Below are 6,000 nucleotides of genomic sequence, written 5' to 3'. Positions count from 1 at the left end.
GAACGGGGTCTGGTCCCGCCAAGCTGGAAGAAAGCGATAGTCAAGGCCTCACTCAAAAAGCCCAATCTCGACCCTAACAACTTTGCCAACTTCAGGCCTATTTCCCTGCTCCCATGCGTGAGTAAGATAGCTGAAAAGTTCATTAACAGCCAGCTTTCTAATCACCTGGAAACTAACAAATTGCTAAAATCTTCACAGACAGGATTCCGCCCGGGCCAGGGTATGGAAACAACGATGGTGGCGGTTGTCGAAGAGGCTAGAAAAATTATTGATGCAGGAGGATCAGTGGCAGTGATCCTTCTGGACCTCAGCGCGGCCTTCGACACCGTCAACCACAGTATCCTGGTCCAGAGACTCCGTGACCTTGGTATCTCGGGCATGGCCCTGTTGTGGCTAAAATCCTTTCTCTACAACCGATCCTTCCAGGTGGCGGAGGTGACTTCATCTCCAGGGAGACTCCTATACGCTGCGGAGTACCTCAGGGCTCATCTTTAAGCCCTACGCTCTTCAACGTGTATATGTCGCCATTAGAAGGTATTGTCATCCCGTATGGTATTAAACTTCTGACCTACGCGGATGACACCCAGCTGGTTGTCTCCCTCAGTCGGCAGGATAACCCCGATATAGATCTGCACTCCTGCCTGAGGGACATAGTCAGCTGGATGAATTTATCACATCTAAAACTCAATGGCGACAAAACGGAGATTATGGTGCTAGGCGACCAATCCTATTCCCGGCCGGAGTCCTTGTGGCCTCCATGCATGGGCGCGCCTCCAACCCCCAAAGCTGAAATCAAAAGTTTGGGGATCTGGCTTGATCAAAATCTCACCTTAAGCACCCAGGCAAGAAAAACGGCTGGAGTATGCCTTGGTCTCCTACGCACCACCCGCAAGATCCTCCCCTTGCTCCCTTTCCAGTCAAGGAAACTCCTCTTACAGGGTCTTATCCTATCCAGATTGGATTATGGTAATGCTCTGTATCTCGGGGCACCAAAAAAAGTGATTGCCAGACTACAGGTAGTGCAAAACGCTGATGCTCGGATTCTTACTAATGCTAAGATCCGCTGCTCTGCCAAACCAGCGATTAGAGCTCTGCATTGGCTGCCCCTAGAGCAAAGGGTACACTTTAAGGCCTTGTGCCTAACCCACAAAATCCTCCAGGGAAAAGCTCCGTCTATCCTAAAGGACCTTGTGGTTCCGTACACCACTACCAGAATTCTCCGATCCTCGCACGCCCATCTGGTTCAAATTCCCAGGATAAGGAAAGCTCGTTCAGGAGGCCGGCGTTTTGCCTTTCATGCGTCCAGACTGTGGAATACCCTTCCGCTCGACCTCCGGGCCCAACATAATCTGCTTCCTTTTCGAAAGTCACTAAAGACATGGCTGTTCCCATAACCATCTGCTCCGCAATCGGTTGAACTCTCTGGTGCATTTACTAGCGCTGGGACGCTCAAGGGCAGCCATGCGCTCTAGAAATCTCCATACATACATACATACATACTCCGTCCATCATTTCCTTTGGTTTTTGCTTTGTTCGCCATAAGTTAGCAGGGTATGCTCAGACGTGAGTCCCTTGCTCACTTTGCCACTGGATTCAAGCAAGCCTGGCTGAAGACAGCTGAAATGCCATAAACCGGTCCTAGGAAGCTTGTTTCCGGTCCAGGAAAGACATGGCTTGGCAGTTCGGGCTGGACTATTCCCATGAGGCACAGGGTCAGACTGATTTGCATATGGCCATGTCTGAACTGGGGTGGCAGAGTGGGCTAAAGAACGGTGATGGATTAAACCCAGATCAGTTGACTGGGGGTGAGTGCTTGCAATGTTCAACACTCCGTCCATCATTTCCTTTGGTTTTTGCTTGGTTCACAAAGTGAGCACCCCCCCTCCAACTTTCGGCTCTAATTAAGCACTGTCCCAGGCATGAGAACTCACACCCTACTACAGCAGGGGGGATAAGTCACTGACAGCAAGCATGCACGAGCTACTCTGCCGATACATACAGCCCAGGGGCATAGACACTGATAGAAAGCCAGAGATAATTCGTCATTTCAACTGGCGCCCCTGCACACTGACAGTTTAATGCTTAATTAAAGGCTGGAATCATACACAATCCGATGCAGCACACAATCATAGCTTACCAAAACATATGCACTTATTACTAGGTAATAGTAAACGTCCCAGGCGGAATTGTTCATCTTCAGAAATAACGCCTCACCCTGGGGTAACACCCGGTGGCCCATCGCACTTGGACCGTCGGTGACCCCCACGGACCACTCACACAACCTCAGCATCATTCTTGACAGTCAACTCACCATGAAGTGACTGGTCAATGCACTCTCCTCTTACTGTTTCCAGACCCTCCTCATGCTCCAAAAGATCTTCTGATGTAGCCCCTACATCATCAGAAAAACAGTCATGCAAGCCCTCTTCTCCAGCCGACTTGACTATGGAAAAACACTCAATGCGGGAACCACCACACAGCTCCTCAAATGACTTCAGGCCATACAGAACACAACAGCCAGACTCATTCTCAACCTTCCCAAAGGATCAAGCATCAACCCCCACCTCAGAAGTCTCCACTGGCTCCCTGCCAGAAGAGATGCAAGTTCAATCTGTTGACCCATGCCTAAAAGTGATTCATAACATCGGACCCACCTATATCAACCACTGCCTGACCTTCCACTAACCCATCAGACAACTCCACTCCGCCTCCCTCGCACATGTCCCCAGCATCTATCGGAGCCGCAGCGGAAGTCGTTCCTTCTCCTACCTCACCACAAAGTCCTGAAAAGACCTCCACCTTCGAACTTCTCCTTCACTTGCCAGCTTCGGGAGGTGGCTCAAGACCTGGCCCTTCGAGCAAGGCTCCCAGGAAATCAGCACCTGTATACCCCCAGGTGTGATAAGCTGTGCTATACAAGTACTGTTTGATTGATTGATTGCTACGCACCAAATCACAGAAAGAGAGGTGGGTTTGGAGAGACCTATTAAAGGAGTACTCCTTTACGACGACATAGTAAGACCATGGAACACAATGTTGCTGTGGTAGTAACAAGGGTGTGACAATGGCTTTGCTGCAGTACTCCTATGATTCACTCATGCTGAGGTCCTAAGTTTGACCCAAGTAAGGTGGGGCAGCTGGATCATATTTCTGGACGGCCAGTCCCTAGCTCATGCAAAGACATGCAGTTTTCCCCAGCAGTCAAATAGAGAGTTTGAGGCAGCTGCCAGTCAACAGCCAACGAGGATTGTGAAGGATCAGTGTAGTCACTTGGAATCTCTGATTTCTGAGTAGTACTATTTCATTGTTCCGATGAGAACTAGATTGTGACATATTGCAACATCATATAACATTCCAGGCCAATTTCACCTCTTTGTTCAGGGCAAGGCTCCATTGTGCAAGAACAATTAGACTTTTTAAACATTTTATTTTTGTTTTTTTTAGTTGAAATCCAGGCTTACAATACAAAAGACCCTTTGCTTTTTTAGTAGACGTATTTACATATGTTTGTCAAGCCAATATTTTAGGTTTGAAATGAAAATATGGTATCCAAAGTTTAAAAAATGTACACCACCAGAACGATACTGAGCAGCATTGCCATATGTTATATCTAAATAAAAAACTGAAGACTTGTTATGCTAATGAAGGAATGCTCTCAATGCCTTGTTCACATGTCTTTAAGTCTTTTCAAACTTAGCGGCATTTTCAGTAGACCACTTCCACTTTGGTCTATGATAAATATTTGAGAACTCAAAATGAGTGTTAGGAAATGTAGATCTTAATATGGAAAATGTCTCCTCCATCTCAATTTCCAATGTAACTTCAGTTAAGTGTCCTGTAGCATTGCCACCACAGTGGATGACCATAGAGTAGGGATGGTTTCATTTACTAACAGAGGAAAGTAGAGGGAGTAACGTATTCCATTTCAAACCTTATTTACCAATCCCTGTTAGCTCAACTCCTTTCAAAACGAAATTATTTTCTGCACCTACTTTCTTAGCATGCTGTCTATCCCAAAACATGAAACTGTGCCAAACACTCATATTCTATATTCCTGCCAAGTTTCATCTACATCTGATAAACAATTTTCACGCTGCATCTGTTTAAACTACACTCTACTAAACCACACACCTCTGCTCTCTACACCACTATTCTCTATGCCACTCCACTCTAACTATTCAACTCTACTCTATGCCACTCTCTTCTATGCCACTCCAGTCTACGTCACCCCACTCAATGCCACTCTACTCTATGCTATTCTACTTAACACCACTTAACTGTACACCACTCCACTCTATGACACTCCACAGTATACGACTGGACTGTATGCCACTCCACTCTACGCCTCTCAATCTCACTCCCTTCTACGCCACTCCATACTACACTATTCTACTCTATGGCACTCCATTCTATGTCACTACACTTTGGCCCATGACAATGTACACTATTCCACTCTACACCAGTCCACTATATGCAACTCCACTCTACCCGATTCCAGTGTACTCCACTCTATGCCACTCAACTCTATGCCACTCCACTGCATGCCATTCCATTGTACGACACAAAGCCACTCCACTCTATGCCATTCCATTCTATGCTATGACACTGCATGCTATTCCACTCTTTGCCACCACACTGTATGCCACTCCAGACTGACACTTCACTCTATGATACTCCACTCTCTGCTACTCAACCCTGCACTGCTCTCTACGCAACTCCACTCCGCTCTACACTATTCCAATCTATTGCACTCCCCTCTACACCATTCCACTCTATGCCACTCCATTATATGCCACTCCTCTCTACACCACTCCACTCTATGATATTCAACTCTATGCCACCACTCTACGCCACCCTGCTCTACACCACTCCGCTCTATGCCAATCCACTCTATGCTACTCCACTCAACACTATTCCACTCTAGGGCACTCCACTCTATGCCACTCCATTCTATGTCACTCTTCTCTATGCCACTCCCCTCTACAGTATTCAACGATACTCCACTCCACTCTATGCCACTCCACTCTAGGCCATTCCATTCTACACCATGACACTGTATGATATTCCACTTCACGCCTCTCCACTCTACGCCACTCCAGTCCATGACACTCCACTCTGTGCCACTCCACTCTGTGCCATTCCACTCTACACCACCCCACTCTGTCACTCAAATCTATGCCACTCCACTCTACACCCCTCCAAATTATGCAACTCCAATCTCTGCCATTCTACTCTATGCCACTGCACTTTACGTTACTCCACTCTAATCCACTTTACTCTATGCCAGTCCACTTCACGCCACTCCTGTGTACGCCACTCCACTCTCAGGCACTCAACTCTTTGCCTCTTCACTCTCCGTCACTCTGCAGTATGGCACTGCACTCTACACTATTCCACTCTATGCCACTGGACTCTATCCAATTCTACTCAACTAAACTCTATGCTATTCCACTCTAGTCCACTGCACTTTACAGTAGTCCACTGTGTGCCACTCCAGTCTATTCCACTCCACTCTACACCCCTCCACTGTATACTGTTCCACTCCTCTCCATGTCACTCAATTATATGCCACTCTGTGCTACACTATTCCACTGTATGCCACTCCACTTTTTGACACTCCACTGTATGCCACAATATGTATGCTATTGCACTCTGTGCCACTCAACTCTACTGCACTGCACTCTACACCACTCTACTTTACTCCACTTTATTCTATGCCATTCCACTGTCTACCCCTCCCCTCTATGCCATGCCACTGTACACCACTACACTGTACACCACTCCACTACATGCTATTCCACTCTACGACCCTTCACCCTATGCCACTCCACGGTATGTTATTCCACTCTACACCACTCCACTGTACGCCACAGTACTGTATGCTATTCTACTCCACTCAATGCCAATCCACTTCACACCACTCCTCTCTATGCCACACCACTCTACGGCACTCTACTGTGCGACACTCCACTCCATGCTATTGCACTCTATGCCACTCCA

This window comes from Triturus cristatus, chromosome 5_1, assembly GCF_964204655.1.
Source record: "Triturus cristatus chromosome 5_1, aTriCri1.1, whole genome shotgun sequence".
Classification (NCBI taxonomy): domain Eukaryota; kingdom Metazoa; phylum Chordata; class Amphibia; order Caudata; family Salamandridae; genus Triturus; species Triturus cristatus.
This window is presented reverse-complemented; position numbering follows the sequence as displayed.